General features: G+C 45.2%; 1 protein-coding gene across 2 annotated transcripts in view; it reads right to left on the minus strand.

The window, feature by feature from the left end:
* The window catches only part of CNST (consortin, connexin sorting protein), a 357,608-nt gene that overhangs the window by 229,459 nt on the left and 105,428 nt on the right, over positions 1-22,721 (minus strand). The gene's annotated exons all lie outside the window — the stretch shown is intronic.

A 22,721-nucleotide genomic window follows, 5' to 3' on the forward strand; every position in this document is an offset into this window, starting at 1 on the left:
TGTTAAGTAAAGACGAGGCCCCATGTGTGCCCCAAGTAGGGCAAACAATGTGTGGGTATAGTGATCGTGAGTCACCATGTGTCCTGCAGCCATCATGGTTGTAAGTTTAAAAAATAAAATAAAAAAAACATGATGCTGCTGCTAGTGTTGACAGCATAATAGCGCTTTTTAGGTTTCGCCTGTCGAAAGCTGCGCAGCAGCCTTTCGCGCAGGGCGAAATCTTATGTTTTACACTGTGTGGCTTTGTTCCGCCTCTCTGTTCCATTGGCTAGCTCCATAAATGGAGGCTAGCCATTGGAACAGACATCTGTCCGTCATTGCCGGAGCAGATTCGTGGGCGTTCCCGCGATTTTTACTCATCCCACCCCTTTTCGTACGTCATGCGGCGGTGGGCGGTGTTTTTTTTGGTTTTCTTTTGATCATTTCGCCGAAGATGGCGCTCGGGCAGTAGCTTTGTGCAGTCACTGTAGAGTGCCCATTGCTTCTCGATCTTGGTAAGTCAGTGGCCCCATTGTTTAGCGCTGCCGAACAGCATTTTATTCCACTTGTACTATCCTGATAGATTTGTGTGGCATTCTGCGTGCGGTTACGCACACAGGCAATTACTTTCACTTTTTCGCGCACGCGTGCGCATCACTAGCGCTATTGCACAATGGCTTCATTACTTCACTACGCGGCGGACTCCAACGTTCTGTGTTTGTTTACCATTGGCAATAGCGCTACCCTATCAGCGCATGTCTTACTAAGCTCACGTTCTTTGGCACCGTCACTGGTTCATTTCTATTTTGTTTTCACTATTACCATTTCACGATGACATTGTTATCATCACTATGCAGCGAACGTCTATGCACCGTTATTTTCAGTTTTCACTGTTCCACAATGGCTTCATTACTTCACCACGCGGCGGACTCCAACGTTCCGTGTTTGTTTACCATTGACAATAGCGCTAACTTATAAGCGCACGTCTTACTCAGCTCACGTATGCCGTTATAGTTCTTCGGCGCCAACTGGTCAGTTGATTTCTACCTCGTTGGCATGGTGACTATTTGCCACGGACTTGCTGTAAGTGAAGATTTATTTAGTTAATAGGGGTTATAGGGCACGATTGTTAATTTTGGCGGCATCTATATTTCTACTATGCTGAATCCATTCTGGCATGCTTCCAGTATTGCCTTATGTTATCGAATATATCCGCAGGGGGGACTGCTTTCAGTACACAATCTGTAATATAAGTTTGAAGGCCAGGGATTGTTGTTTCTGAAGGTTTTGTTTTTTACTTTTTTTTCGGCACATATGTGGTATTCTTAGCCTTCTGGCATGTGCGCATTGTAATAGACTTAACTTGATCTGCAATCCGCATGGGTGAAGGACTGCTGCACACCGGTTTCAAATATGAAGTTCTATACTGAGGGGCTGTTTATTCATGTCATTCGGAGACAACTGCACTTTTCCTGATTATTGGGAGCCCTTTTAACCCAAAATAATAATTTATCTGGTTTACATCTTTAAATTATGGGCACCGTGACCGTGTTTTCCCCTGGTCTACTTGATTGGATCAGTGTCTTTTTCTGCTAAAAGTTTTTTGTCAGCATAAGAGGCAAGAAACGCTCAATGAGGTTGCAACATTTTGAGATATCCTACTAGTCATGGCCGAGGCTTATTAATAAAACTTGAATCTGTTGCATTTTGACTTGTTGATATTCTCAGTGTTATGGCTCCCCCTCCCATCGCAATATTCCCCCAATAAATCATTACCCCATTACAGCTACCTAAAAATAAATGTTTTATTATTTGACCTACTAACGTGAGTGTACAAGCGAGAAGATAGCTGTGTTCACATTTTGCCTGACACACCAGGCATGTTTGCCGGCTGGGAGTCGCTTGGTCTGTAATTAGTCACTCTAAATATAGCCAGCACACACCCAGCCTGCTTGAGGATGCATTAACATGCTTCTGTTCTAGAGTGCTACAGCACGAATCAGTGTTTCCCACGTTCTGTGCGCTGCAGCTGCTGCAGGCGCCTGTCCCCACTACGCTCCAGGCCCCTTCCTGAGGATGCTGTATGCATCGTTCGACCTGGTAGCCCTGTGTCCCACCCCCGTCCCCCGTCTCACCCTCCTCCCCGATGCCATCTAGGGACGCCAAGCTGATAGCTCAAACATGCCAGGAGCGTCTGTGTTCACATTACCGGATCAGAGAGACCCCACCAAGGAGACAGGGACAGATATACAGCCGTGTGTCGGTGACAGCACATGCATTTACTCACCACCAAGTACATTCTACAGCATTTGATTTCATGGGGTGATGTCAGTGATCCGAAAACTCGTCTTTATGCAGGCAGATGCGGCCTGTTCCCTGCTGACATCACAGGCATGTGCTTCATGTTAAAACTAATAGCCCAATCTAAACACATGCACGGAAACACATGGCAGACCCGCACACAAGCTGCTGGCTAATTCACCTCTTCCTGCACTTTTAAGTATTTAGAGAAGAAAAGTGGGTGATAATCTTCTTGACTTTGCCCATTTATTATTGATTTATTTGGCCTGGCATTAGTCAAAGACCTTTCGATTGCTAAATGTATGCATAAGCAGGCCCACTTCATTCATTGGTCTTTTATTATCTCATTCATAGTTTTCTTCCCCTCCTACAAATTCCAGCACGTGGCATTGGATCAGCCCACTTCATCCATTGGATAATTTCCCTGTGAGCAATACCATTATTCCTTTTCACCTGGATCACATTCCCACACATTGTTATTAACTTCTACCATGGGAGCGCAGTAGCTGTGTGTAGGGCTCTGTGTGTGTGTGTGTGTGTGGGGGAGGGCTCTGTGTGTGTGTGTGTGTGTGGGGGGGGGGGGGCTCTGTGTGTGTGTGGGGGGCTCTCTGTGTGTGTGGGGGGTCTGTGTGTTTGTGTGTGCATTTGCGAGAGATTAAGCTATTGGCACTGTAAACGACAATGCCATTTATTTATCTGTTTTCAAAACCAACACATAAATAAAAATGTTGTCATTTACAATGCCAATAGCTCTAACTTTTGCAAAGGCGAAACCGTTGCATTGTAAATGCTTGTTTATTTTACTTTCAGTCATGCTGCTGTGTTACAAGGATACAAATTCTGACAAGTGATGTTATACTGGTAAATTTTGAAACAAAGTGCTATGACTAACAAGAGTAATGCTGGCCATGCACCCTGGGGTGTAAGTGGAGGTGTATATTTGTTGTCAGTTCTTAGTGTTCATGTACTCAGAGCTCTACAGAAAGCAGGAGCGTTTTTAATAAAATAGGAGTTCAGAGTTGTAATTTCCCGGTATAACAGTACTTTTATTAGTGGTTGAACTTCATTTGAATGCAAACATGCACGTAAAGAGCTTACACTGTAGCAATACAACCGAGTTTCCCCACTGTCGTATATGTAGAGTTGTCTGCCCTGTTGCAGTTTGCTTGATTTTTCATTTTTTTGCCGTGTAACATTACAATTAATTGTGAGTGAGCGCGACTGCCTTAAATAATGCACTTAAATCACACTTCTGTTGGAGAAAACAAAATGGAAAAGGAGTGCATCATACTTCTGTCAGTGCAATTTAATTAACGTATGCATATGCCTGGTTAGTAAAAAAAAAAAAAAAAAAAAAAAAAAAAAGTTTAATAGGCACCTCAAGGCTTTATGTAAGTGCTTATTTCCAAGGTCAAAAATCGGTAAACCGCAATAAGCATTAAAAGTGCACAGGCAAATCGCAGTAAAAATAAATGCATTTTGTTAAATGTAAAGTAACTCCCATTTGCTGATGCAATTTTACATATAAAACCAGCGCACACGGCAAGGGCATACAATGTGACAATGCAACAAGGAATCACGGTTATACCAGTGCAACGTAAGCACTTTATATGTTTCTTTACAATAAAAGTAAATGCTATATGTTTACAATAACATAAAATGCTTCTACTAGTAGCGTGAAGGTATACCGGGAAATGTAAGAAATAAAGGGATATGTAACGAAAGTAATGACACAGGACAATGTATAAGAAAACAAAACGAAGCACAGTAAAGAGAACAAGAAAACAAGCATTTCCAATGCAACGGTCTCACCTTTGCAAAAGTTAGAGCTATTGGCATTGTAAATGTCAAACTTTTTATTTATGTGCTGGTTTTGAAAACAGATAAATAAATAAATGGCATTGTCATTTACAATGCCAATAGCTTAATCTCTCGGAAATGTGAGACCTATTGCATTGCATTTCGCTGCCTGTGCAAGAAAAGTGTGGGATGCAGGACGAGATACAACAGGATGCATGCATATGCCTCTAACAAGAAAAGCAACAGTGCTGGGGTTTGACTTCACCAAGTGTGAGGGGGTAGAGGAAGAGGTGCGGGTATCCTCCACGGGAGTGGTGTGGGGGGGGGGTAATTGTGCAGTTATCCGTTTCTGGACTCTCTGGGATATATGCCATTCTAAAGGAGGCCCAGATGTTAAATGTCAAAACCTGCCTGGGCCGTGACCGCCGTATTCAGCTGTTGGGGGTCTGAGACCCCCCCTCCGCCATGGCATGGTGTTCTTGTTATATCCTATGTTTTCTTAGTTATCTTATAGGAAATGTGTTCTCCATTAGACTGCTTTATCCAAGTGCTTGGGTTGCTAGGATATCTTAGAATGTTGAGCTTCTGATCTTCAGTTGAAGACTGAAGCTTGATGGAACAACACTCTGACTGATCTAGTGCTGTACTTGTACTTCAAGAATAAACTTAATTTATAAGTTTACTCCTCTTTTCTGTGGTTCCTGGATACAACATAATTTGGCGACGAGGTGGTCAAGTCAGCACTTCTCTGAACCCACGCCCGGATGTGAGATTAATTCAGGAAGATCATGTCAGACTCTAGTGTTCATGAACTCTTTCTTTGAAAATTTTGATGAACCTTGAACACTTGAATTTGCCTCTTCTGAACAACTTTGAATATCATCTGCTACTGCTACTATCAAGATAAGTCTTATATAATATTTTAAGATTTCTTAAAAATCTATTGGGAGCTTCACTGCATGTACCTTTTGTTGTTCTGGTGTACCTCGATGCAGGCTCATAGATTATCATTTATTTGCCCTTAATTGACTTTGGATTTAAAAAAAAAAACGAAAGAAACTGTCACAATTTTATGCATCTCTCTACGTTTTTCCTCAATGGTTTTAATCCTTTCTTTTTCCTCATTGGCGATATTTTTCCATTTTTGATTGCCTTTCACAAACTTATAAATACAAATTTTAATGTTTTATCAATTTTTAAAAATCTCCTCTTGATTGCGCTATTCAAACTAACGAGATGACAGTTACCTACTTGTTTCGAATTCTCAATTTTCAAAAATCTTTCTCTGCGCCTCAGTGACGCTCCTTCGAATCTCCTGCCATCTTCATTCCGGATCTCTAAGCGCCGGAAATCTTCTCTATGTTCACACGTCAACGTCATCACGTGATATTGTCTACGTAGTATCCATCTTGGTAACTTAGCAACACGCAAGCTTTGCGTCTTACCGATTTACAGCGCTTACTCACAGCTACGGACTTCGATATTTTGAAAGGAGGCATTTCATAAGCATTCTGTTTTATCGATTTCCATGAAAAAGAAACAGCGCTCACTCACGGCTACGGACTTCGATATTTTGAAGGGAGGTATTTAATTTCGTTAAACTTTGAAACAAAACGTATTTTCTTTGCTGATATATACAGACTTGTTTTTAAAATACGTGCATCATTCACGCTGATACACACAGCTTACAACAAACTTAAGAACATTGTGTATCATTTACGCTGATGCACACAGCTTTATATTACTCTTGATGTTATATTTACTGGTGTGTCGTCTACGCTGACACACACAACCTTCAACAAACTTAGTAACATTGTGCTTCATTTATACTGATGCACACAGCTTTTATTATTGTTGATATTATATTTATTGTTGTTAAAGCATTTCCTTTACCTATGTTATCTACATTGTAGAATCTTTTAGGATTTCATTATGGCTCAACAAACTGCAGTCCTTCCATCTCCATTTCTTTCGGAACCAGGCACTTCAAAGATTAAGTGGTCTCGATGGTTTAAAGCTTTTAACAGTTATATTATTGCCATTGATGCTGTAAAATGTTCTCCTGTCAGGAAAAATGCAATGTTATATAGTGCTTTGGGTGCTGAGGGTCAAAGAATTTTTGACCATCAACCTCCTATAGTTAGACCACCCTCTGATGATTGGAATGAGTATACTGAAGCTATTGCACGTTTAGAAAAGTATTTTAAAGATGAGCCGAGTATAATTGTTGAGAGACAATTTTTATACTCGTAAACAAAGAGTATGAAAAAATTGATACGTTTTTAGCTGAATTGAGGGTTCTAGCTGCAACTTGTGAATTTGAGGGTCCTATTGACCAGTATCTTAGGGACCAAATTGTAGTAAATTGCTTTAGTAACAAAGTTCAAGAGAGAATTTTATGTTGTCGGAATTCCTCACTTTTGGAAACATTAGAATTAGCAAGGGGAATTGAAAGATCTGTTTTTGCATCTAAAGAATTGAGTAATAGTAAATCTACACATGTTGATTTAGTAAACAAAGTTTCTTCTCAAAGTGTGAATCAACGTGATAAGTCTTCTAAAATTGAATGGAAGAAAACTGATAAACCTCCTGCTTGCTTTAGATGTGGCTCAAAGTCACATCTGGCTAATTCAACTTTGTGTCCTGCATTAAAAAAACAATGCTCTAATTGTAAAACAATTGGACACTTTGCTGCAGTGTGTAAATTTAAACCAAAAACAATGTTTTTAGAAGTCACAAATTCTGAGGAGGTGTCTAATGTAAGTGAGGAACAGATTGTTAGCAAAATTCTATTGTCAGTTGATATGATAGATGGTCAAGAGGATTCTTCTACTTCTGATCCTGTGTGCGATTTAAAAATTGGTGAGGTTGTTGTGAAAGTTACAGTGGATTCAGGATCTCCCATCACCATCATTGCTGATTTTCTTTTCTTGGAACAGTGGAAGGGAGTTCAACTTTTACCTCCTGACATACGCACTGTAGCGTTTAATGGAAAGGTTATAGATTTATTAGGTTATTTTATTGATAATCTCACTTTTGAAGATCGCACTGTGATATCTACTAATACTGTTGAGGAACATCTTATTAAATTGGATCAAGTGCTAGGTATCTTAAATGATCATGGTATGACTGTAAAAAAACAAAAATGTAAGTTTCTACTAGATGAGGTTGAGTATCTTGGTCATACTATCTCTCATAAGGGCATTACTCCTAAACGTGACCTGTTGTAAGGAATTCGGGATTGTGCTCAACCCAGTAATAAAGACCAGTTGAGGTCATTTTTAGGGTTAAGTGAGTTTTACTCAAGATTTGTCCAGAATTTTGCACATATAAGTGAGCCATTAAGGATGCTCACCAGGAACAATGTCAAATTCGTGTGGGGTGAGGAACACAAACTGGCATTTGAATCTTTAAAAGATTTAATAATTGGAGCTCCTGCTCTTAAACCTTTTGCTGAGAATTCTGTTTCCTATATTACTGTGGATGCCAGTAATGCTGGGTTAGGAGCTGTTCTGAGTCAAGTAAATGAAGGAGATGAGAATATAATAGCTTTTGCTTCCCGCCAACTCTCACTATCTGAAAGAAACTACAGTACAATTGAAAAGGAAGCCCTAGCTTGTGTGTGGGGAGTTAAGCATTTTTCTACTTATGTTTGGGGTCATGAATTGGTGTTGGTGTCAGACCATAAGCCGTTGATTTACATCTGGAATGACAAAGGTTTAAGGAATGCAAGCCCTAGATTGGTTCAACTTTTTTCTAAACTTTATGATTTTACCTTTGTGATGAGACACATTCCTGGAGGAAAGAATTTCACAGCTGACTTTTTGTCTAGATGCCCTTCAAGCTGTTCAGACTTTATATCTATTCTTGATGACAAGGAAGTGGTAGTTAACTTATTGGATGGTTTAGATTTAGCTAAGGATGTTGTTTCTGAATCAGATTGGATTAAAGCGTCTTTGCAAGACAATTCTCTATGTATTTTTAAAAAATACATTGCTGAAGGTTGGCCAAGGGAGAATCAAGTTGACAAGGATCTTCTTCCGTTCTCCAAAGTTAGAGAGGAATTAAGCATGGAGGAAGATTTTATTTTGAGAGGTTTTTCTCTTATTCCTCCTGTGTCCATCAGAAGTAAGATTATTAACATTGCTCACAAAGGTCATGGAGGGATTACAAGTACCAAGAAGAGATTGAGACTTCATTATTGGTGGCCAGGGATGGATGTTTGTGTGGATACCTTTTTGCATGATTGTGTTGAATGTTCACATTCTGAGAAATCTTTACGCACCGTGAATAAACCTTTGTGTCCTGTTGTTTTTCCTGATAGTCCATGGGAGAAATTAGGCATGGATTTTTTAGGACCGATTGGAGGTTTAAATCAAGGTTATAGATTTATTCTTACTATTGTTGATTATCATTCTAAGTGGGTTGTCTTCAAATTTTTGAAGGAACCTAACACAGAGAATGTTATAAAATGCCTCAAACAGCTTTTCCAATCTGAGGGTATTCCAGCTTATCTGGTGTCAGATAATGGAGTGCAGTTCGTGTCGCATGACCTGAAGAATTTTTTGAATAATGTGGCCATTAAGCACCTTACCACTGCTTTATATAGCCCTCAAGGAAATGGCTTAGTAGAAAGAGTGAACCGTGTCTTGAAGGATGCTGTACAGTTAGCTATTTCTTCTGGAGTTAGTGTTCAAGAGGTGGTGAGCGACAGAATATGGTCATATAACAACACCCCGCATTCGACCACTGGGGTTACTCCTTTTTATTTGTTAAGAGGAAGACAATCTTTTAATGAATTATCTCCTGGATGGGTGGTTAGTAAGACTTTTCATGAAGGGTGTGTATCTGGTTTGGATCAAATTAAAAAGAATGTTGAGTCTGCTCAAATGAAGTCTAAAATCAGATATGATCAAGAGAAACATGTGAAAGAAATTTGTTTGGATATTGGTGACAAGGTCAAAATTAGAAGGCCGTGTAAAGCAAAGGGGTCAAAGTTTTATCCTGAAACAACTGTTGTTCAAGCCAGCAAACATGCTGTTAAGGTACTTGGAGGAAAGTGGTGGAGTAAAAGAAGTGTTGCCAAGGTGAAACACCCAAATTTGGATCTTGTTGATAAAAACCCAAATTTGCATCTTGTTGATGTTGAAGCGGATTTCGATGTTTTATCTCCATACATGAGTGACCTCCAGTGTTCACAAGGGGATGGTAGTAGTCTAAGTATTTCTGAACCTCCTATAAAAAACACAGAGTTTAACAATAGTGAAATGTCATTATCTGATGCGTCTGTTTCTTGTTCCAGATCCAGTTCTAGAATTAAGTCTAAACCTAAGTATTTAGAAGAATATGCCACTTAACAAATACTATTTTGGGAGTATGTATTCTTTAATGATGAGCATGTACATGTATTTTGAAATATCTTCTATTTTTTTCTTTTGTTTTCATTTGTGGGAAGGGAGGTGTGTTATATCCTATGTTTTCTTAGTTATCTTATAGGAAATGTGTTCTCCATTAGACTGCTTTATCCAAGTGCTTGGGTTGCTAGGATATCTTAGAATGTTGAGCATCTGATCTTCAGTTGAAGACTGAAGCTTGATGGAAGAACACTCTGACTGATCTAGTGCTGTACTTGTATTTCAAGAATAAACTTAATTTATAAGTTTACTCCTCTTTTCTGTGGTTCTTGGATACGACAGTTCTTTCGACCAATAGGTGGGAACTTGGGGGGGGTAGTTCATGAGCTGGGGTGGGGGGTGTCAGGCCTTCTCTGCCAGGGCCTCCCTTAGCTGTGACCTCCTTGTCCAGGGAGCACGTGCGCTCTCAGGCCCCCTCCTCTCCAGGGAGCACGTGCGCTCTCAGTCCCCCTCCTCCGGTGGTGAAGGGGGAGACGAGGCCTTTCCGCTGCCTCAGACCTGCAGGAAGGCAGCTGCTCCCACCAGCTGCATGGGAGATGTTTTCAGATTTCTGAAGTCTGTGGCCTTGTGCCCGGGAAAGGCTCTCTTTTAGAAGAGAGACCAGGAGACTGTTGGAGGGAAGTGCGCTGCCGAAGCGGGTCTGAGGTAGCCACCGGGAGTAAAGATGGGGCGAGGAAGAGAACTCACGATGAAGGGCGGCAGCCGCAGGGTGACATGTTCGCTGGATATGGGGAACCCACAGGGTTGTTGCTCTCACACTGATGTCGCTCTCACACTGATGTCGCTCTCACACTGATGTCTCTCACAAACCATGCTCTCCTTAGAACACACACACACACTGCTGTCTCTCTCACACATGAGAATGGGGGGAGAGGAGTAGTCATGTTAATGCCATTCATCCTTCAGAGGCCGGTTGGGTAGTGCTGCTGGCGCTCAGGAGACATGGCAGGCGCTGTCTTGTGAGGGGTGAAGGTGGTATTGCAAGGGAGGTTGCGGGGAGGGCCGAGGGTGATGGGTGCCGAGCAGATTGTCACCTTCAAAGGTGGCATGGATGGAGTGACCTGGGTTAGGTGGGCTGAGGGTGTGCAGTTCCACGGGGCGGCAGCACCCGAGGCTGGACCCATGGCCACCTGGCAGACCTTGCAGCAGGGGCATGGAGGTTGGGGTACGGTTTGCTCGCCATGCAGTGTTGATGTAGGTTTAGCCGGGCTCGATCGGCTAGCGGGGGCTGTTTGTGGAGAGTTGGGAGGGAAGCGGAGGTTTCAGGGAGCGGGTTTGGGGCTCCAATTTGGATGAGTGAGGGAAGTGTCGCATGGCTCGGGAGCAGGGGGAGGCACCCGGATAGAGGGGGGGACACACACACACACACACACACCCCCCGTGTAATAATTTCAGGACAAGCCACACCGACCGAAATTACAAAACGGCGACAAGTGTGTTCTCTTAGACGAATACAGGGGTATGAAATGTGCTTTGCTGAGGCTGCATCTTCCCTCACGCATACATGCAAATCCGAACGCCAGGGCGGCTGGGGCATGTGCGCTGTGCATGCCATGTGCATTATTCAACACACCAGGTGAGCCTGCTCTGGTGCCCTCTGGACGAGCCAGCAATCACCTGGACGGGGGCTGTGTGTGCTTCAGAGACAACAATACTAAAATTAGATGTGCCACAATGATTAAACCCAGCCACCAGAGAGAACTGGTGCGAGGGCAGCGCCAGCTTCCCTTCACGCGACCCTCCGATCAACCAGTAGCATGCTAAGTACAGATGTGAAGGCTAATCACTGCGCCCGAGCTGACATCACCAGCGTTACCGTAAACCTCCTGGCACGGAGCTGGGGTTTTGAAATTCTGGCCCAGCCTCTGCAGATTTGCAAATGCAGATGTGGTTGAGAAGAGGAGCCTGGTTACATTCAACACGAAAGGAAATATACCATCGGACGATGAAGAGGAGCCTGGTTACATTCAACACGGAAGGTAATCTAGCATCAGACAATGAAGAGGAGCCTGGGTACATTAAACACGGAAGGAAATATACCATCGGACGACGTACACATTTCTCTTTTAGCCCCGTCCTTTTCAGACTGGACTCCTGGACTTCCTGCGGACTTAAAAGGTTTCTTATCTTCTTTATGGGGCCATCTGGACCCATAAAGAAGATAAGAAAGCTTTTACCACAAACGTAAGGCAAGGAACACAGTCTGAAAAGGACGGGGCTTAAAGAGAAAGAAATACGTCATGGCGACCTCTTCTCCAATGGCTGGCCACCGTTTAGGAGGCCAGCCAATGGAGAAGAGGGGCGGGGCTTAACCCTCGCTAGTGAAGTACACTCGAAAACATAAAATCTCGCAAGCTCGACTGCGCATGTGCGCAGTACGCCACGCGAGACATAAAAAGTGCAAGCACTATGGAGGGAGCAGACGGCAGGGTGGAGTGGGAGGTGGGGAGAAATAGTACTTCAATCATGTCAGGAGCAGGGGACCAGCATGGTTTAACCTAAATCAACCTGTGCTGGGGCCCTGCTCCACAGCAAAGATCGGAAATGACGTTTCACTTGTACTAGCCAATTAAGGAGGCTTTAAAGAAGAGAGAAGTGAAGTCATAAAATGGTTAGCATTGGTTGGGCTCCAAGCCCTTTTTGTAAAAAATTGGGTCTCGCAAGTGAGACGCATGCACTAGCGCATGCTCTCGCAGGCTTGATCCTAAAAATGAGAGGGGGTGGAGTTTGAGAAGGATGTCTGGAGCTCAGAGTAGATTGAAAGATTTAGGATGAGTTACAGAGAGGATAGATGGGACAAAGGTTTAAGTTCATTTCAGTTTTAGATTAAAAAAAACTTCTGACATACATGTATGCACATTGCACTTGGTAAGGTTGTATTTGCTGGAGAGGACTGCTCTATAAAAAAATGTCCATATATGCACAGAAGCCATAATACTTAACAGGATCTGATATGCATAGTTATCGTGTGGATATGTGTGCACATTTTTAAATGACAAGAGCTTTAGTAGCATGCATAAAGTCTTCTATAATGTATCTACAAGTACATCAAAGCAGTAATTATGATATTGTCCGATATGCACATGTCTCTTGTGGTGTGATGTATCTGGGTTTTCTTTATGTGAACCTACGTGCTTGTAACAGGAAGCATAGTTCAATGTGCAATGGCACGTAGAACTACAACTTTATCTCTATACTGTGAGAAGTGTAGTTGGTCATGCCTGAGTATACTGTAGTTGTATATTGTTGTGTTGTGTTGTGACTATAGTCATGGGGGCAAATTTGTGGAAGAGCCAGCTCTTGAGTAATCTTCTGAAGCTAAGATGGTCGCCAGTGGAACTAATGTGTGTGGGTAGTGAATTCCAAAGTTTGGCTGCTTCAACAGAGAAAGCTGTTCCACCCATGGAGTTTTTCTTGTATGTTGGAATGTTGAGGTGGGGAGTCATTCTCAAGCACGGGTTCCTTTGTTGTACACATTTGTTGATTTTCTTCCTGATGAAGAGTGGTAATTTGCCATATATTGCTTTGTGTGTGATACTAAGTAGCTTGAAGGAGGCTCTTCTGGCAACTGGTAGCCCAGTGTAGGGCCCTAAAGGCAGGGGGATGTGTACTTGTGGCTTTACATGTAGGAGTAGTCTAGAGGCAGCATTCTAAATTCTCCATAATCTTGTCATAGTTGACAGGGGTTATCCGTGATACAGACCATGAGTATAATCCAGTTGAGATAGGACAAGCAAGATGGTAGCTTGAACATTGTGAGGGACTCCTAACAGCGGTAAGATGTATTGCAGTGTTTAATATGAGAAAGCTTGATTTGGCTACCTTGTCTACTTGTGCATTCATTGACAGCTTGGCATCATGGTAATTCCAAGGTTTCTTACCCCCTTGGATATTTTTGGTGGTGGTCCAAGATCATCCGGCCAGGGGCAGAGAGGGTCATATGTTTTCCAGTTGCCATGGTGAGTATTTGGTTTTGGAGGCATTTAATTTGAGGTGGCTAAATGTCATCCCTTGGTCAATGACCCACAGCCAATAGAAGATTTTTGATTATCCAATGACCTTTGGGTTTTCCAATTTCAGGTGTATCTGTGTATCATCTGCATAGCTATAGTAGGTGAAGTCAAACCCATTAATCAGATCTGGTAATGATTTCATATTGATGTTGAAAAGTATGGGTGAGATGATTGAGCCTTGATTTATGCTCTAATGCTATATGGTTTAGAAGAGAAAGGAGGAGTATGTATAACGGGCCTCAATAAATCTCATCGCCCACTCGCTATGGCAAGCCCGATTATATTACGGCAAGCTATATTTAGGAAGTCCTCTGGTGGGCTAACAAACAGGTGTTCTGTTCACTCACAAAATGAAGAGCATTAAAAAGGTCTTTAAATCTTGTTTTTATCTTGTCATACTTATTCTGTTCAGAGACAGCGGTCAAAAGTCAGTTTACATTTATAATTACTTTTCTTTCTCTGGCTCCAAAGTTTCAGGATTTTGTCAAGTTAACTGTCTGACAAACATGCTGTACAAAAAGTGTGAAATCATAGGCTGTATGATGTTATGTTTTATTGTAACAAATCTAAACAGCTAAAAAACAAATCACAACACTTTACTTGGAAATGTGCAAATGATAAATATGTTTGCTGAAACCCAATTTCCACAGATTGTTTATATACTATATAGTTTTAGAAGTAAAATGCATGTTAGTGGGAACGTTTTTGGCCACTTCAATGGAAAATGTCCTGTCTGTAAATGACAGTGCACTACCACCTCGTGCTTTCGTAATATATTTATTAAAAGTGAGTTTTTAAACACGAGCTGAGAAACAGTCCTCACCCTGCCCTGATGACAATGCTATACGTGAACTACGAGGCAAGTCAGGGGTCATGTGTACCTATATATGTGGGCCAGTTTCTTATTAATGGAGCAAACGTTTAGTCTATTAAATCAAAAAGGTTTTTAGGTCGCGTAATTCATTACTCGAAACCTATTGTGTTAGAACAAACTCTCTGAACAAGCCGGATTTCCTACAATGCATGTTGTGCAGTGGAGCATGAAGCTTCCCCAGGCGCGCGCTTGGCCTCGCACACCACCATCAAAGGCTTCTGCTCCCCCTCACTCACACCCCATCCCACTCGCTGGCTCCCCCCCACCAGGCTCTTGAAGCGCGACGCTTCACCAGCGTTTCCCTCCCACTCGCTCACTCCTTCTCCCCCGCCCCCCACCCCCGTCCGACTTTTTTTTTTGTGATCACGATCACTGAAATCCAAAACTTTTATCTGACCAAATGAGCCGCCACATTTCTTTCCATCATCCTTTTGCCGTGTTTACTGCTTCCATAGATAATAACCGTAGTAGCTCCGACTGCTGTTGACGCATGGGAAACACGTATACTAAAAACCTACGAACCTGAGCTGCCACTACCACTTGACCTTAGTATTTAAGACTGACGAAGGCCCACAGATGGCTATAGCGTGTCACTGCCTTCTGGGAAATAAAGTTCAACCGCCGTTGAATCATAAGGCTGAACACTCAATATAAAACAGTCCCAGAAGGAACAGCGGTAACAGCAACCGAAAGTTGTTTTCAGCCATTGGTGATGACGTCATGCGCAATGCACTGTGGGAAACATGGTTTTTATCTCTATTGCCACTGTCTGTTGAAACTCAAAAGGACTGCATCACCCAGCTCCCTTCCCGCTTCTGAATCGGCACCAGTGCCCTGGCTGCGTGCGTCGTTTACTTCACATTTTGTGAGCAGCAGTCTCGTTGGTCGTGGGTAAGTGGAGGTTTGTACTCCTGGGGGGCTCGCACTTCACGGAGCACGCAGCTTACTCTCAGTTCCCATGGTATTCACTTCTCACTCCCTAGCCGTATGTGTCCTTTCCACTCTCACTATATGGCCTTCTTGAAGCATCGCTTCGCGTACCTCTCACTGTCAGTCTCTCTCTCCACTTTGTCCCGCTTTCTCCAGTGCCCTCCTCATAAGTCTCTCACTCGTGCTCCCCCCTTCAGCCCAGCATCTATCCTTTGTCTCTTCCTTTTGTGTTCACCCCTCTTCACCCCCATCTCCACTCTGTCTGCTTCTCGCTCGCCGATTCTCTTCCTTTCACGCTCTCTCACTCTCATCCTCCCCTTCCTCCCGGTCTCTCCACTTCCCTCCCCATCTCACCGACATCCACCCACCCATCCATCCCCGCCAGCTCTTTCATCCTCCACGAAAAGTAAAAATATGCCAGCGAAAAATACCGGTATAGAAAAAAAAGAGGGAAATTCTCAAAATAACTATAAATTACGTTATTCTTAAGAAATATTGCCGGGGCCACAGCTCCCACCAGGGCGTATAGTCTCTTTCTCTCTCTCTCTCCTCTCGCTTTCTTTCCCTCTGTCTCTCCTGCTCTTTCTCTCTCTCTCACTCTTTCCCTTTCTATCTCTCTCTTCCTCTACCTCCCTCTCTCTCTCTCTCTTTATCTCTCCCCACACCTTGTCTCTCCCGCTCTCTCTTTCTCTCTGGCTCTCTCCCCCTCTCTGGCTCTCTCTACTCCCCTCTCTCGCTCTCCCCCCCTCTCTCTTTATCTCTCCTCCATCTCTTTCTCTCTCCTCTCTTTCTCTCTCTTCCCCCTCCTTCTTTCCCTCCCTCCCTCTATACCTCTCCTCTCTCCCCCCCTTTTCTCTCTCTCTCTCCTCCCTCCCTCACTCTCTCCTTTCTCTCTCATCTGTTGATCGTCCTCCCCACACACAACCCCCCAAACACATCCTCACACACACAACCCCCCACCCCCCCAGACACACAACCCCCCCACCCCCACACCCCACACACAACCCCCCCACACACACAACCCCCCCCACACACACAACCCCCCCACACACAACCCCCCCACACACAACCCCCCCCCACACACACAACCCCTCCACACACACACAACCCCTCCACACACAACCCCCCACCCCCCCACACAACCCCCCACCCCTAACCCCCACCCCCCTACACACACCCCCACACACACAACCCCCCCCACACACACACAACCCCCCACACACACAACCCCAACCCCCCACACACACAACCACAACCCCCCACACACACACAACCACCCCCACACACACACAACCACCCCCCCCACACACAACCCCCCCCACACACACAACCCCCCCCCACACACACAACCCCCCCCCCACACACACAACCCCCCCCACACACAACCCCCCCACACACACAACCCCCCCCACACACACAACCCCCCCCACACACACAACCCCCCCACACACACAACCCCCTCCACACACAACCCCCTCCACACACAGAACCCCCCCCCACACACACAACCTCCCCCCCACACACACACAACCCCCCCACACACACACAACCCCCCCCACACACAACCCCCCCCACACACAACCATCTATCGATCTATCTATCGCCCTCAGTCTATCTATCTATCGCCCTCAGTCTATCTATCTATCGCCCTCAGTCTATCTATCTATCGCCCTCAGTCTATCCATCTATCTATCGCCCTCAGTCTATCCATCTATCTATCGCCCTCAGTCTATCCATCTATCTATCGCCCTCAGTCTATCCATCTATCTATCGCCCTCAGTCTATCCATCTATCTATCGCCCTCAGTCTATCTATCTATCGCCCTCACTCTATCAATCTATCGCCCTCACTCTATCAATCTATCGCCCTCACTCTATCAATCTATCGCCCTCACTCTATCAATCTATCGCCCTCACTCTATCAATCTATCGCCCTCACTCTATCAATCTATCGCCCTCACTCTATCAATCTATCGCCCTCACTCTATCAATCTATCGCCCTCACTCTATCTATCGCCCTCACTCTATCTATCGCCCTCACTCTATCTATCGCCCTCACACTATCTATCGCCCTCACACTATCGCCCTCACTCTATCAATCTATCGCCCTCACTCTATCAATCTATCGCCCTCACTCTATCAATCTATCGCCCTCACTCTATCAATCTATCGCCCTCACTCTATCTATCGCCCTCACTCTATCAATCTATCGCCCTCACTCTATCAATCTATCGCCCTCACTCTATCAATCTATCGCCCTCACTCTATCAATCTATCGCCCTCACTCTATCAATCTATCGCCCTCACTCTATCAATCTATCGCCCTCACTCTATCTATCGCCCTCACTCTATCTATCGCCCTCACTCTATCGCCCTCACTCTATCGCCCTCACTCTATCTATCGCCCTCACTCTATCTATCGCCCTCACTCTATCACCCTCACTCTATCTATCGCCCTCACTCTATCTATCGCCCTCACTCTATCTATCGCCCTCACTCTATCTATTGTATCGCCCTCACTCTATCTATTGTATCGCCCTCACTCTATCACCCTCACTCTATCTATCTATGGCCCTCACTCTATATGTCCATCTATCTATCGCCCTCACTATCTGTCTATCTATCGCACTCACTCGATCTATCGCCATCACTCTATCTATCGATCTATCGCCCTCACTCTATCGCCCTCACTCTATTTATCGCCCTCACTCTATCGCCCTCACTCTATCTATCGCCCTCACTCTATCTATCGCCCTCACTCTATCTATCGCCCTCACTCTATCTATTGTATCGCCCTCACTCTATCACCCTCACTCTATCTATCTATGGCCCTCACTCTATATGTCCATCTATCTATCGCCCTCACTATCTGTCTATCGCACTCACTCGATCTATCGCCATCACTCTACCTATCGATCTATCGCCCTCACTCTATCTATCTATCGCCCTCGTTCTATCTCAGACTGTTATCCTGGCAGTACTAGATGCTCTGAGCGGAAACGCTGACAAGGGGGCCCCTCAAGCCCTGGTGCTCCTGGATTTGTCGGCCGCGTTCGACACGGTGGACCATAACATCTTGTTGCACCGTGTCGGACAAGCGGGCATCCAGGGCCCTGCCTATGAGTGGATTAAGTCATTTCTGTCAGGCAGAACACAAAAGGTTCGTCTGGGTCCATACACTGCCACTAAGTTATCTACAGTATGTGGAGTACCTCAGGGTTCCTTTCTTTCACCACTGCTATTCAACCTGTATCTCCGGCCGTTGATTCACTCATTAAAAAAATGGAAGATCACGGTTTTCAATTACGCCGATGATCTTCAGATCATCTTTCCTCTGGACTCCCCTAACACGGCAACTGATTTCCAAGCAGTTATGTTATGTTATGTTAAATTAACTTGTTGAGCGCGCTAACACCATTAGGTTTCTTGGCGCTGTTCGGAGAGAGCAAAAAGAGACAAAACTAACATAACAGAAGAACAGAAGTTAATAATAAGCCTCAGTGAAAAGATGAGTTTTAAGGGAGGATCTGAAGCTAGAATAAAGAGAGGCTGACCTCAGCGGGAGAGGTAAGGAATTCCAAAAGGACGGGGCTAGGAAGGAGAACCTAAGACCACCGTGTTTCTTCCGCTTGAATCTGGGGATGGATAGAAGAGCCATGTGGGAGGACCGGAGGGTGCGGGAGGGAACGTAATGATGTAGCAGGGAAGAAATGAAAGCGGGGCCCTGACCAGAGAGAGATTTAAAGATAGTACAGCCCAGCTTAAATTTACGGCGGGCTGAGACCGGGAGCCAGTGAAGGTCCTTAAGAAGTGGTTGGACATGTTGGTCTCTCGGCTGATGATAAATCAGACGGGCAGCCTGATTTTGAATCAGCTGTAGTCTCCTAAGTTGATAAGCAGGAATGCCTACATATAATGCGTTCGCGTAGTCAAGCCTAGACATGACTAACGCGAGTAAAGCCAAGATAAGAGCATCGGCGGTGAGTAGGCGCGAGATCTTGCGTATCTTCCTGAGCTGAAAATGGCTAGAGGAGACTACAGCGCTAATCTGGGGTGTCATCGATAGATCGTTACTGATGACAACACCCAGACTTTTTGCTGAGTTGACCGGGCAAGGCGGAGAGCCCAGGCTGACCGGCCAAAAGGAAGAATGCCAGGGATTGGAGGGTCCCCCGACAAGCACCAACTCGGTCTTGTCGGGGTTAAGTTTCAGATGGTTTACCCCCATCCAATCACTGATGAAACAGAGGGCATTTTGGAAGGTAGAGATAGATTCGGGTCCAGAGTCAATAGTAAAAACCAATTGAATGTCGTCCGCATAATTGAATGCAGAGACATTAAAACAGCGGAGGGAACGGATTAGTGGGGCCAAATACAAATTAAAAAGAAGAGGGGATAGGGAGGAGCCCTGAGGGACACCGCAGGTCAGCTCGACTTGAGAGGCAGAAAACTGAGACAATCTGACAGCCTGGTGGCGGTGGGTCAGAAAGGAGCGCACCCAGTCCAGGGCAATGCCCCGGATGCCGGCCTCTCTGACACGGTCGACCAAAATGTCATGGTCGACCGTGTCAAAGGCGGCCGACAGATCCAGAAGGACCAGGGCCTGACAGGTGTTGGTGTCAGCGCCCCTGCGGAGTTCGTCCATCACAGAAAGGATGACTGCTTCTGTGGAATGTGCTGGTCTAAATCCAGCCTGCTGGGGGTCCAAAACACAGGAGTCCTCCACAAAGGAAGTAAGGGTCTGGGTGACGTGAGACTCCAGGACCTTACTAAGAAAGGGGAGGAGGGAAATTGGGCGGTAGTTGCTCATGTTGGACTGGTCGGCCGTGGGTTTTTTCAAGATAGCAACCACTTCTGCCCGTTTGAAAGAACCTGGGACCACCCCCGTAGTCAAAGAGCTGTTTAAAAGAGCTAGAGGGGGGTCCGGGCACGAAGTGAAGGCTTCTCGTAAGGCTGACGGGGGGCAACAGTCGCTGGGGGATCCGGAGGAGACTTTGAACAGAAGGGAACGAAATTTATCTCTGGAAATGAGTGGGAGCTGGGTGAGGGTGTTGGTGCAATGGGAAGGGGGGGGAATGGGGAGGATGGAAACAGGAGATGCGTGGACAATGCTGGTTTTAATTTTAATGATTTTGTCCACGAAAAATTGATTCAAAGAATCACACAATAACTGGGAAGGAAGAGGGGCAATGGTGACTCTCGCCGGGTTCGATAATTCCTCAACAATCGAAAAGATGTCTTTGGACTTATTAATAGAGTTCAAGATCTTATTGGAGAAATAACAAGATTTAGCCCTGGCTATTGCAGACTTGTATTCTCTCAGCTGGGCGGAAAAGGCCGCCTTAGACTGTGAGGAATAATCTCGACGCCAGCGCCTTTCGGCCTGGCGGAGGGTCAGTTTCAATGCCTTAAGTTCCTCGGTGAACCACCTATGGGCGTCGTGATTTCGCCGCGTTTTAACAGGTTTTAAGGGTGCCACCGAGTCAGCGGCGGCAACCAACCAGTGAACAAGATTGTCGGACTGAGAATCAATAGAGGAAAGGGAATCAAGAATGAGGGGGACAGATGAACTCAGAAGGGAGGTGAATTTGTTAATGTCAGCCTTGTTCCAGTTGCGCGCCAGAAAGTTGGATTCACGGGCAGCGCTAGCTGGAGCAGGCTTAGTCAGGGAGAAGGTGATGAGTAGATGATCCGACCAAAGACAAGGGAGAACAAGGGGGGTGGAGATGTCCAGGGAGGAAGTCCATACCTGGTCCAGGATATGACCTTTGATGTGCGTGGGTGTGTGTATATGCTGGGTACAATTGAAACCCAGCATAAGCTCAGAAAAGGCGAGGGAATCAGAGGTTTCGTGAGGATCAGATGGCCAATAGTTAAAATCGCCCAGGACCAGAATATTGGTGTTGTTAATGGTCAGCTGCGAGATAAGCTCGCCGAACTGGACAGAGAAATTTGGCATGGCTTGGGGGGGGCGGTAGACTAGGACACACACTAGGGAGGAGCCAGGTTGCTCCAATCTAAGAGCCAAACAGTCGACCATGGGAATACTGATAATAGGCACCATGGAACACCGAATTGGGTGCCTAATGATGGCAGCGACCCCGCCGCCCGCTTTACCAGAGGGGCGGTTGGCTTGTAGAATGTAATAGCCAGGGGGAATAGCCGCTAGGATATCAGGAGTGGAGTCCTCTGTGAGCCAGGTCTCGGTCAGGATGTGGAGCAGTAATGCTCCACATTCAGCAGTGGATGAATCACAATCAGCTCAAACTAAACCCAGGGAAAACGGAACTCGTTTTGCCAGGAAATAGCGTGGCACATTGGGGCCTGCATTTCTGGCCAACGGTATTAGGGCCCCCCCCCCATACCGTCAGGCTCCGTGAAGAGTCTAGGGGTGATAATCGACTCTGATCTCTCCCTTAAAGAACACATGGGGGTAGTGATCTCCACTAGCATGTTCCAGCTGCAAAAAATTTGGAAGATCTCCCACCTGTTATCGCACACTGCCCTCGTGCAAGTGGTGATCTCTTTGGCGTTATCACGCCTTGACTTCTCCAACTCCCTCTATCTTGGGTTACCTCAGACCCTGCTCCGTCGCCTTCAAATCGTCCAGAATCAGGCAGCAAGATTGATACATAAAACTCCTAGATGGCAGTCGGCAAGACCCTTGCTACGTAAACTGCACTGGTTGCCCATCGCACAAAGAGCTGCTTTCAAGACAGGCTGCCTAATTTTTAAAACACTCCACTGCAATAGCCCTGAATTTCTCAATGAACTTATTGTGAAGCACTTCCCGGCCCGTAACCTCCGCTCGGCCTACCTCCACCTACTTGCCACCCCCTCCATCAAATTGAAAAAGCAAGGTGGTCGCAGGTTCTCATATTTAGCACCTAGGTTCTGGAACTCCCTCCCCCTGACGATTAAGACCAGCAATAATTTACTGAGCTTTAGAAAAGCCTTAAAGACCTGGTTGTTCTCTCAGGCCTGTTAACTTGCCTGCCGCACTCTCCTTCATACATACCTAGCGCTAGGAAACTTATGGTGTCAGTGCGCTTTACAAATTTTTATTAACATTAACATCTATCGCCCTCACTCTGTCACCCTCCCTCTATCTATCTATCTATCGCCCTCCCTCTATCTATCTATCTATCTATCTATCTATCACATCCTCACAGCATCACTCAGCACCAACACAGAATCACTCAGGGCACCACAACATCACTCAGGGGCACCACAACATCACTATGCGCTACCACAGCATCACTGAACGCCACAGCATCACTCGTCGCCACCACATCACTCAGTGCCACCACAGCATCAATCTGTGCAACCATTCAACAACTGGTTCAAATATGTTCTCTCAATGTTTCAAGCTTTATTACAAATGTCACCCAAAGATGTTAATATTTCACTT

This window comes from Lissotriton helveticus, chromosome 6 (genome assembly GCF_964261635.1).
Source record: "Lissotriton helveticus chromosome 6, aLisHel1.1, whole genome shotgun sequence".
Taxonomy (NCBI): domain Eukaryota; kingdom Metazoa; phylum Chordata; class Amphibia; order Caudata; family Salamandridae; genus Lissotriton; species Lissotriton helveticus.